Source organism: Rhipicephalus sanguineus, chromosome 9 (genome assembly GCF_013339695.2).
Source record: "Rhipicephalus sanguineus isolate Rsan-2018 chromosome 9, BIME_Rsan_1.4, whole genome shotgun sequence".
In the NCBI taxonomy this organism is placed as follows: domain Eukaryota; kingdom Metazoa; phylum Arthropoda; class Arachnida; order Ixodida; family Ixodidae; genus Rhipicephalus; species Rhipicephalus sanguineus.
This window is the reverse complement of record NC_051184.2, coordinates 131,139,357-131,151,649: the sequence shown is the minus strand read 5'-3', so window position 1 is coordinate 131,151,649 and position 12,293 is coordinate 131,139,357. Positions and strand designations below refer to the sequence as shown.

Here is a 12,293-nt window from a genome sequence, read left to right as displayed (position 1 = left end):
TTTCATGCTGCACTAAACAGCTGTAAAGCACACCAATACCTAATTCAGATAACCGGCATAAATTCAGTTAGACGTCCATGCATGTAACAATCTTTTAACTCTAAATTTTTTATCCTAATACACTCGAACTCCAAGAACTAATTCAGTACATAATACAAAACTGGCAGTGTAGATAAAGCGTTTTTTTTAATCTCAGGGAAAACAGATTCCAGAGCATATAGAGTTCCAGAACAGAGTTCCAGAACAACCACCTTACATTTTGATGCCTGGATGTTCAGACAAATTCTTTGGAGTTGTGTGTTGTACTATTCGTATGAATGTATGAAGAAACTTTATTAGAAGACCCGCAGTATCTTCGGGTGAGGTGTGGGGAAGAGGGGACTAACCCCTGTGCCGTCCCACCCTCCGTCGATGATGATGACGTCAGGTGTCGGCTCGAAGTCCTGGGACCTGGGCGGCATCTTCGGCTTGCCGGACGGCCAAAGTTGGTCGGTCAGCTTGTCGCTGGTGAGTGCCTCCTCCCATCGGCAGCGACGCCGACTCAGCCGATCCGCAGCAGGAACCACAGCCGCGGAGGCGGCCGGCCTCCACCCTAGCTCGCGCGCTGGCAGCGGCAAGTATTCGTAATCGGAAGTATTTAAAAAAAGTTCGATTCCATTAGCACTTGGTTTTCGTTACTTCAGTCTGTAGTAAAAATCTAATATTCGCACATCTCTAACAGACAGACAGATAGATAGATAGATATATAGATAGATAGATAGATAGATAGATAGATAGATAGATAGATAGATAGATAGATAGATAGATAGACGGATAGATAGATAGATAGATAGATAGATAGATAGATAGATAGATAGATAGATAGATAGATAGATAGATAGATAGATAGATAGATAGATAGATAGAAAGTTAACATAAGAAATGTTAAAATGCAGAACGATCAAAAGTAGGAGAGAAGGATTGAAACATTGATTCAAAAATTGCAGGAGGAAGGCAACATAGAGAAAAAGAGATAGCTACTAGTGCCGCTGCTTCTGGTGTACTTGACAATGACAATGACATTCATTTTCGCATCAATACAGTGATTGATACGAAGGGCCGGATGGAAAAAGCTGTCATTTAGACAGCTTGACGAGGCCGCCGGCCTCCTCATTGGCGCAAACAGCAGCGATATATTAACAATATATCAACATTATTCAGCAATATATAACACAAGATACATATAGAAAAAAAGTGCAATAATGTGTAATTTTACACAATTGCAATCTTTTGTAGAGAGAGGAAAAAAAACGCAAGATAATAACATGGTTCACACGGAACCTTGGTTATTGTATAACACAAAAAAAAGAAAGAAAACACATGCACATGTGCAATATTTGCAAATGAGAGGCATCAGAAGAATGTTTTTCAAGAGTATTTGTCTTGAGTTGAAAATAACTGCGTGTAGCTTAAAAAGACATGCTCTCTAATTGTACTCCTTCGCAAATTATTCTGTTTATTAAACTTGGTAAGTTATTTCCGAGTGTGTTTTCCATATGTTGTTCGCACTGTTGGTATTTTCCAGTATTCTCTTTTACGTGTTGCATATACAGGGGTGTTTTCTTGTAACCTGGAAAGGTGGTTAAGAAAATTCAATCTAGTTTTTAACTCTTGTTTATACGCCCTACACAAACGATAATCATATAGTTTTGTGGCTGGAAGTACCCTATATTTTAAGAAATATTCGCGTGTGTGGAAATGAGTTGGGAAATTTTCAATTGGGAGTAGGAACTTTTTTTGTAGAACGTGTATTATGTCTAGATTTCCTTGAGTAGTGGTGCCTCAAACTAAGTGACAGTAATGAAGTCGGGACTGAAAGAAACTGTTGAAAATTAGCATCATAACATTTTGTGGCAGTATATGGCGATAGCGGTAAACCATACCAATCACTTGAGACAGCTTTGTTGCTAAGCAATCGACATCTGCATCTTAGCATAATGTTTCCTGAAAGACGACGCCGAATGTTTTAAAGCTGGATACAAGGGCGACGGGCGAGGAGTTTAGTGATATATATTTATTACCCATAATCTTTATATTTTTACTGCGAAATAGGATTTCTTTTATTTGTATTTAATTTAAAATTGTTCTGACGTGCCCATTCATCTAACTTCTGTAAGGTTAAGTTGACTTCATCGATTAATTCATCAACCAAATTCCCTATTAAAAAGATGCTGGTATCATCAGCGTAAACTATATATATTTTACCTGAAGGTTTATGTTGATTATATCATTATTAGAGCGATTGAAAAGGAATTGGCCCAAGATACTGCCTTGTGGCACACCTGAAGACACGACGAGGGGACTAGAGAGATCCTGGTTTATGTCTACTCTCTAGATAAGATGTTGTAGGTAGGATTTAATGAGGTGTGCCGCTTTGCCGCGGTACCCTATTGGAAAACCCAGCGGCACTGTCTCAGTGCCCTACCTGATTATTGGACCAGTGTGGCGCTGGGTACTGGGACGCTGGCACGCTGCACGAGGCACGCTGGACGCTGGTGCACTGCACACTGGGCCACCCGTTACGGGAGGAAATCGGGCTTTTAAATTGTTTTTAAAAACAGTGGTCATACCCAGACCGTAATTAAGGCTGATACGCGAACACTGCGACAAAAAAAGATAACACGAGCGAGCGGGAGTCGAACCCACAACCTCGACGCACCATACATCCTGAATATGGCACGTTACCGCTGCACCACACCTGCAAGACGAGAGACGACGTTATTTTTCCTTGTGGTATAACTCCTACCCGTAGCTAGTGTTTTTCGTTTTTCTCGTTTAGAAACGCCGATTTCAGTCTCTTCGTGCTCGCGAGAACCTAAGAGAAGGTAGTTAATTTGTTTTTTTTTTATGTGCTGCCAAGGATTAGAACGTCTATCTGGCACGTTTTGCCGCAAAAAAAAGATATTAGCTTAACCGCAGATGTGTTGCGGCAATCGCACTGACTCGCTAAGCATTTAGTCATACCTATGTAAAAAACAATGCGCATCTGACCTGCACACTGAACACTTTAGTTTTCGTCACCCGTTTGAACATATTTTCTGTCCTTTTTGTTTACGTTCCGCGTACTATACAGCCGCAGTAGTTCACCCTAGCTGACGGACCGTTAGGCTTAGAGCTGTACTGCGTGCTCCACAATGCGTGCGAAGAACGTGGATATTCAATTACAAAGAATGTATTAACCGTTCAAATGTAGTTTCGATCATACCTCACTCAAGCGAGGCCATATTTGCACCTTCCACTACATGAATCAGAAGCTAAAAACGCCGAGATTGACCGTTACATTGGCTCACCGTTGCCGGTGACGTGCGGCTTCAGCGGTACGAGCCCATATGGAAGGACTGGCTGCTAGAGTAGGTTGATGTTATTATCCGACTACTACTAATGTCATACTGTGTTGCGAATGATAAGTTCTTTTGATGCAGTAATACGAACTACATCTATGACACTTGATCACACACTTTAGAGAAAGCGCGCGCGCGCGCGCTCGACAGATGATTGCTTTAGCGTATACATACGTCCGTCGCTTAACTAAAACTAAAGCTGGATATGTGTAGGACACAGAATAGAATAATATTTTCAAGATATTGAATAAGTTTTAAAGACGATAGTTTTTCTTGGGATACTTAAACGGAGACATTTTGGTCTCTCTTTCTCTTTTTCTGTTGGTCGGCACGTCACTCGATTCAGTCACTCGGCCAAAGTTGAACCACTTGCCCAAGGGCCAGCCATCTTGAACGGCTGACTAGGTTCATACTTTGTACATTGTCGTTCAAAAAGCAAACATTACGCATATCTGAGGCGCTACATCACCAGGTAAGCATTAGGTGGTGTGTTCCTTTAATAGAAAATGCACACATACGTAATTCTAAAGACCCGTTTCTTAAGCTGCGCTGAAAATGCGACTGCTCTGAAACTCTGCCCTCTGCACGAGCTCATTGTTGTGTTTCGGTTTCGGTTCTGTATTGCACTGTACGAATGCCATGGCGCGCCGCTCTGGCATTCCTGTTTTATCCAGGCGAAGTGTAAACAACAGAGTGTGTGAGAGTACTCGTTGAGTGCGGACGTTTCTTCTGCTTCAGCGGTTCGCGCCAAACGGCGTGTTCGGGCTGGCTGGCGTCCCCGCCGGTTGCGTTGGTCACCGCCGCTCTTCGCCTGCTGCTGCGCCGGGAATACGAGCCCGCCACACAGGACACATGTTTCCCGACGTATTGCCAGATAGCGTTCATATCTCACGCAGCGCCTCTTCTATAGTCTTCAGACGACATTTGCAGCGAAGCACGTTTTTCTTTCGACTTCTCGCGACCCAAAACCAAATCTTATATGAATTCCACCCAGCGCGCCCAGTTTTTTCCAATGTGCTGCCAGTGTTCCCAGTGCACGGGCAGACACTGTACAGCGTGGCCAGTGCCTCCCAGTGCGTTGTAAGACACTGGACCACACTGTACAGTATTCCCAGCGTCTTTCAGCGCACTGGGCGGTACTGGCAACGCTGTACAGTCTGTCCCAGTGCCTCCCAGTGCGCTGTACACTCTTAAAAAAAGGTAGTAGTCCTTGCTAACTTTGGGTTTTTAACGGCTTGTCACATCTGTTACTAACCGGTTAGTAAGTGCAGTTCCCTCGCAGTCGTAGGAGCGGCCGCAAGTCAAGGGCTTCTGACATGCGCCACTACTCGAGCTGCGTCCGCGAATACCGCAGAAGCTTCAGCCATCGCGCTAGCTATTAAACTAAGGATATCCTGGGACAATCATCACTTATTCTTACCGATTCCAAGGTCGCATGTAGGCTCTTTCTCACCGGGAGACTACCACACAGCACCATTCGCCTATTAGGACCCGACCTAACGCAGGACCATGCGATCATCTGGTGCCCGGGTCACGCAGGACTCGATGGCAATGAAAGAGCGGACGGCGCAGCTCGTGCGGCCGAGCGGCCGACCACTCCGACGAAAGCCCTTTCTTACCGCGAGATATCCTTGAGCACCAACGGCTTGAGCGACCACAGTACAGTCCACCCCACCCTGCTCTATCCGGGCGGGACTCATACGACTGGCGCCGTATACAAACACATACATATCCGAACCTTTCTTTGAAACATGCCATTCACCCCACAATGTACAGCGATAGCTGTCCGTGGTGCGGAGGCAGGCCCACTCTCGCCCACATAACGTGGGATTGCCAGAACAGGCCACCCGAAATTAACTCGCCGCAAATAGCCGGCAAAATTTCCGGAAGGGAGCAGTGGGAGACTTTGCTCGCCAGCGGGGATCGGGTGGTGCAACTAGCACTCCTCGACCAGGCGCGGCGGGCCGCTCAAGCCAGTGGAGCCCTGGAATAGGGGCCCCACCCACCCGCTCCCTAAGCACTTTTTTTTTCTTTTTTTCCCTCAATAAACGTTTTGATATATAAGTGCAGTTAGTAAGTGTTACCCCTAGCCGTTACTAACCATAGGTTGTAAAGTAAACGTTTTAAAAAAAGGTATTAACCGATACTGACGTGTTCATATTATTATTAGTGATAGAATTCATGTCACGCGACGACACAACTTCAGGTAATCTTCCGTGGAATGTCATGAACTAGAAGAATACGCAGACGCAACAACAAGTTCGCGATGCGACATTATTTATTAAGCGACTCCCGGGGTATTTATAGCCTCTACATTGGAGACGCACGACTGATACGAGTGAGCACCTATGTTTCACGATGAATTATCAAAAAATGGGACCCTAAAGTACCATACCCTACTACCGGATTACCTGCGCTTGGAGACGTAGCACTACACTTTTAATCAACCGTAATAAAAGAAACACAATGTCATGTCTATTTGCTATAAAACTGCCGCAAAAAAGCAAAACAGCGGCCGAGACAAGGTACCAAGCCCACTAACGTAGCCTCAGTGCATTTCATTGATTTCCTGTGCTAGTACATAGACAGTAAAAAGCTAATAATAATCATTTCTAGCATTTTACGCGCCAAAACCACAATATGATTGTGAGACGCGCCGTATAGTGAGGGACTCCGGATTAATTTTGACCACCTGGAGTTCTTTCCCATCCGCCTGTCATGCTAGTTTGTTGGAATTTATATTGTGTGCTAAAATGTGTATAGCACTTGCTTACGTTGGTGAACTTTTGCTCCTCCGTTTTCAGAATTGCAGAATGATGCTTATAAATCGCGGTTGCGTAATCTTAAAAAAGCAAATTTGTATTTTTTTCTTGATCCAGGGACATTTTCTTCACCAGTTCTCGATTAAAAATGATGTGTCGAGACGATTCCAATTATAAATTAACACAATAGCTATTAACTACAATTTTAGTAGTTAACGGCCAGGCAAGAAAAAGGTAGTAACGGTCCATGAAGGTTAGTAACGGCTGCATTTACTACCTATTTGCTTGCAGTTACTAACGTAGGTAGTAAACAGGTATGAAAAAGTTAGCAACGGTTGCAGGTAGTAAATGTTTACTAACGTAGGTATTAAACAGATAGCTAAAGGTTAGTAACGGTCCAAGAAAGTTAGTAACCGCTGCAGGTACTACCTATTTGCTTGCAGTTACAAGGTAGGTAGTAAACAGGTAAGAAAAGTTAGCAACGGTTGCAGGTAGTAACTGTTTACTAACGTAGGTATTAAACAGCTAAAGATTAGTAACGGTCCAAGAAAGTTAGTAACCGCTGTAGTTACTACCTATTTGCTTGCAGTTACAACCTTTTTACCAACTTTTTTTACGAGTGTAGTACACTGGGACACACTGTACAGCGTTTCCAGTGTCACCCAGTGCGCTGAAAGGCACTGGGAGGCCCTGGAAACACTGTTTTTTTCCGATAGGGTAACCATAGCGTAGCACTTTCTCTATTAAAGGGTTTGGTTTATAAGATCAAATGCTTTAGTGAAGTCGACAAAAATTCCTAGGACTAATTTTCTTTCGTTAAGTGCCGTTAATATTAAGTATTTTTGAGCTAATAACGCCAATTCAGTGCTAAGGCTTTTGCGGAAACCAAATTGGAACGGTATTATAAAACTGTGTTTTTCTTCAAATTCAGTAAATCGATTCAAAATTATTTTTTGCACGAAAGTGTTTTATCGCGGGGTCCACCAAGTACTTCTGTCACGGTTATGACGTTGATAAAATGGACGCCAACGAGTGAGAAAGAAAACACTAAGGAAAAGATCTGCCGCTGGGAATCGAACCCACGACCTTGCCGCCGCGACGGTAAGCGCCCGACACTCAACCGACTAAGCCAACTTAGCAGATGACGGACACTCGATGAACGCGCCTTATAGCTTGCACGCATCCTCTTTCGCACGGTGCTCTCTGTTGGCGGTGTAGGTAGGCGGGGCTAAGCGGGGCGGTGCCGCCGTCTGTGAGATGTGAAAAGAAGTACTGCGTCACGATCGACACTTACTAGCGCTTACTCCGAGATTGCGCGCGATATCGGAGATCATAGTTAAAGCGTCTCGATACCAGCGAGGGACATTGGCCGCACTGGCGTCGCTAAGGCACCCTAGACGCAGTTACGTTCTTTGTCTTTCGCTTCGCGTTAGCGTGCGCCGGCTCATCGGAGTAGTGCAGCTTCCACATGCACCAAAGGGATTTCTCCGCTGCCGACAGCTTCGATTGCGAGAGCCCCGACTAAAAAAACTGCTGCAATACGCGCCGCAAAAAGGACACGATTTCGACGGGCGAATGTCGTGCCTTGGTGCAGTGAGACAGAGGCCAGCGGGACGCACGCGTTTCCGGCTCAAGCTAAGAACCTCTGCCTCCCGTGTTGCTGAAGCGCAGTGTGGTAGTGCATGCATGAACACAGGTGTCGGTAACCCATCACTAGTAAGCGCACACCGTGCCGCTTCTCTCCTTAATTGACGACGTTTTGAAGAAGCGCATATCGGGTACCAGTGTTGATTATGAGCTTGTTGATGTCATCTTTACGCGCGATACACGATTCGCTGATTCCAGATATATGTTCCCAACTTCAGCTACCACAACGGTTTAATCATGATCATGGGCGTTAGTCGTCGTGATGAAGACATGCCACTAGGCGTCAACATGGGTGCATCGACACCAAACGGTGCTATAGCTGCCAAACGCCAATAAACCTTGTAGAAGCTCCTATATATCGTAAACTGTTGCGCGGAAAGACGTAGACGGGGAACACAAAAGACACACACGGAGCGCACTCCGTGTGTGTCTTTTGTGTTCCCCGTCTACGTCTTTCCGCGCAGCAGTTTACGATTATGACAAACCAACAAGCCCAAGTCGACACCCTCCTATATATCACTTCACGATAAGCACAACTTCTGTGAAGGCATGTTTCATTTTCGTGTCATACCGATTCCTATAATGGAGGGATCAGCCATGTTTTTCTTTTTCATGTAATTTTGAAAATACCAGAAGAATAGATATAGGGCGATAGTTACCCATGTTATCTTTATTACCATTTTAAATAAAACCGTCACACGTCCGGCTTGCATTCCACGGGGAAAGACAGCCTGATTTAGACAAAGCTTGAAATAGTAAGAAAGAGGAGGGGCCAATAGATCAATTACATGCTTCATAGGTTAAACCTGGAAGCCATCTATAGCTTTTGCGTTACTGATATTTAGGTGATGGGTTATATAAGTTACTTCAAGCTCATTTACAGGGTTTAAAAAGATTGTGTTTGTAATGTGTGGAAGGATATTTAGATTGTGTTGCCCAACGGGAATGTTTGCGACGCTAACAAAATGCTTAATAAAAGTGTCTGCAAGCAGTGTACCTGAGAGCTCTTGACCATTTATCTCTAATTTCGTAATCTTTTCAGGAGTGGCGTTTCTTTTACGACAGTTTTTAGCCTTTGCCACATAAGCTCAGAGCATCCTGCTGGGGCGCTGAAATAGTTTACAAAGTAGTTACGCCTGGCTTTCTTTATATCCTTATGCAAGCTATTACGGCATGATTTGAATTGGCGAAACAGCTGACAGTCTTTAGTTTGAATAAATCTGTGGTACAGGTTGTTCTTCTCGATTCTAGAAAGAAGGTCAGAGCTTATCCAGGGCTCTGGAATTTTCCGCCCATGCTTGACGCGAATGGCAGGAAATGTAGTTGCATATATAGGTTTAAGAATACGAAGAAAGATTTTGTAGGCCCTATTCGCGTCACACCTGAACATTTCCTGCCAACAAGGATGCTCTTTTTCACTACGATATCTAGATAAACTTTCTTCTGTAATTTTCTGCGCAAAATGTGTTAATTTGGGCCTCTGACTACGTATATGTATGTTGCAAGAAAGAAATTAGGTAGGTGTTCACTGATATCATACGCGAAACACCTGCTTTAACATTTGCGTAATTTATATTTGTGAAAAAATATCAATTAAAGATGAGGAGTGTTGAGTTTTCCTAGTGGGTAAATTATTACATTAACTAGGTCATTTACCATAAGTAAAAAATCAAGCTTTTCCTTGAGAGACTCATTTTTCATCTTAATAATAATAATGTCACCACCAAACACAACATCAAAGTGATTTTCGTTAACGAACTGTGCAATTGATTAAGATGACTAAGAAATGGAGACACAGCACCACTGGGAGGACGGTAACAGACAGTTAATACCATGTTTTGCACTGTAATTGACAGCATTTCACAGTCATGTGTGCTGACAGAGTGTTCGGATAATAATTCACAAGTAAATGCTTCCTTAATCAAGATGCATACACCGCCACCGCGTGCATAGGAACGATTTAAAAAAATGTATTGTAGGATGGAATGCGTAAAACATCAAGATCATTCGTACACCAGGTTTTTGTTAATAATATTGCATCAAATGAAAGACGGAGTTGTTCAAGGAACGAAGATCGGACTTCTTGTTTATAACAGAACGAATATTTAGGTGAAAGCATTTAAATATTTTGAGGAACGGTTTCCCGATGCGTTGCTCACATACTTGGGGCAACACATAGCTGTCAACGTTTGTGTCTGCCATTGGTTTAGCTAACCACACGGGTCTTAGCCTAGTTTATCCAGATCATCTGCGGTGGAAATCACCACCGCCTGTTCACTGTCCGCTTTGCGAACAAGTACCCGACCGTTGTTTTGCCACACATACTTGCACATGGCGCTTTTGGCCCAGTTATTTTGTTTCACACAAAAATGCACGTGTTCGTTTTGTCACATTTTCCTTTATAAAGACCACATCATTCCTGTCACGCAGTTTTTTTCGGTTCAACCAAAACCAATCCCTATCAGTCTGCATGGCAAAGCGAGAGATAATGCAGGGGATTGTATGTTGCTTAGACGGTAGGCGGTGAACCACGACCACGGCATTAGCCGATAGCTGTGGAAGCTCAAACTGCGTGGCGAGTTCATTTAGTTTCTTTTTCTGTTTGTTGAATGCCATGAAATTCAAGGTTAAGGCGGCGGCTCTTCCATTCGAGGGCGTCGATTTCCAGCTTAGAGCTGATTAACATCGTTTTCGTTTTTCTCGAGTATTTCGGTGCGGTGTCTGAGTTCTTTAATTTCCTGTTCATGTTTCTGGGTAGTTTTCCGCAGTTCATGATACTGCACCGACCAGAATTGCAAGGAATCCTCTATGCCCTCGACTACTTCCTTCAGTGGCAACAGCTGGTCAAGCTTAGAACTTATGTTCTTTAACATTATGCGAATGTATTGCTGGTCAGATTCATCACTTTCACTCGGTGACTACGCTCGAATTTTCTGTCGCCCAAAAGACGTACAGCGCCAAGCTTGGCGATACGCCTCCCCCTATGTCTTGAGCGTTGTTACAGAAATTCCCGAACATTTTCCAGGATGAAGAGTAGAAGTACAGTCACTGCACACGATAAAAGGGTCCGACCCCGTGAGCCGTAGCTGACAGTTCAAACATAGCATATTGGACGTCATCATCACTGTTTGGAAGCAGCAGCCGCATCAAGAATGAAGCGAAAGGAGGGAAATACTAAAATACTAAATTTAGGCGCTGTCTCGATGCTGCCGCGGCCGCCAGTGTAAGGTATATCAGTCGCCCTTGCACTTGTTAGGGTACATATGACGCCATGCACGCTCTAAAATTCATGTTGCGGTAGGAGAGAATAAAGAACATCCGTGTACTTGGAATGAGTTGTTCATTAAAGAAGCACAGATGGTTAGAAATATTCAAGTGTCCTGCAGTACGGCGCGTCGTATAAACATATCGTGGTTCCGACTAGTACTTTCTTAGCCACTAACTCATGCACATTTTTTCACGGTCGTTGGTTTTACTTCTGGTGCAGGTGATATTATGAGATATGAAAGGGAAATCGACAACCACTCAATCGTAGCCCGAAGCCGCAAAGAAATCCATAAGGATTTCTAAGAAAGAAACTGCCTCGCAGCCCTTGACGAGGCATTCGTGCTCCTGCCATATACCCGTACTTTCATTATGCTATTCATTCTCTCGCTATTCATTCTCACTACACATACATTTCACGCCACGCTCATACTTTCAATACCTATATGTTTTAACCACCTTGTGCGCGAGGAATTATAAGGCCATTTTACAGTCACTTACCATAATCCTCGTCCATATTGTCACGTGGTCGTCACGTCGACGAAGGCAACAGTGAACACGTCCGAGATGAAACTCTTTATTTGGCCGAACTTGTGGCCGCGAAACTAAAAGTCAAACCACAGCAATACACTGATAGCGGCGGACAGAACGTCGACCGTCGATCAACTGACAAGCGGTGAAGCGCGTCGGCATTTTTGCATGTGCTGCAGAATATTCCAGCCTTAATCACTGGCTGTCGCGCAATCTCTAGAATAAGCTCGAGTGTTCGCGCCTTGCGCGCAATCTTAACAAAATGATCTACAATAATCGAGAAGCTTCTCGAACAATGAGACGCGGGTTGCGCTGAGCGTCGCTGACAGTCTTTGTGGGCGAAAACCGAATACAGCGAAATTGATAATAAGAAACGTATGTGGCAATGCCCCCCTCTGAAAAAGCACCGTCCCGATGCTTAAAACAGGACATGAATACAAGCAATACCAAAGAAAACTAATAAAGCAAGCAAACATTAGTCCTTAGGTGTGTTAACCAGCATAGTACGGTTTAAGGCGCACCACATGCACCACCTCGGGTCGAGCTCGGCGCCTCTGAGAGTTCGTGATGCCGTCGGGGACAACCTCGTAGTCGAGTAAGCCGATACGTCGAAGTACCCTGTACGCTCCGAAGTATCGTCGAAGAAGCTTCTCGCTTCTTCGACGATACTTCGACGATACTCTTCGACGGTCACCGGGCTGGTACTCCA

The 12,293-nt window shown here is 44.3% G+C and overlaps 1 pseudogene; it reads right to left on the bottom strand.

Moving 5' to 3' along the window:
* Window positions 1–9,908: 9,908 nt before the first annotated feature.
* Window positions 9,909–10,662, bottom strand: LOC119404392 (uncharacterized; annotated as a pseudogene).
* Window positions 10,663–12,293: the final 1,631 nt, after the last annotated feature.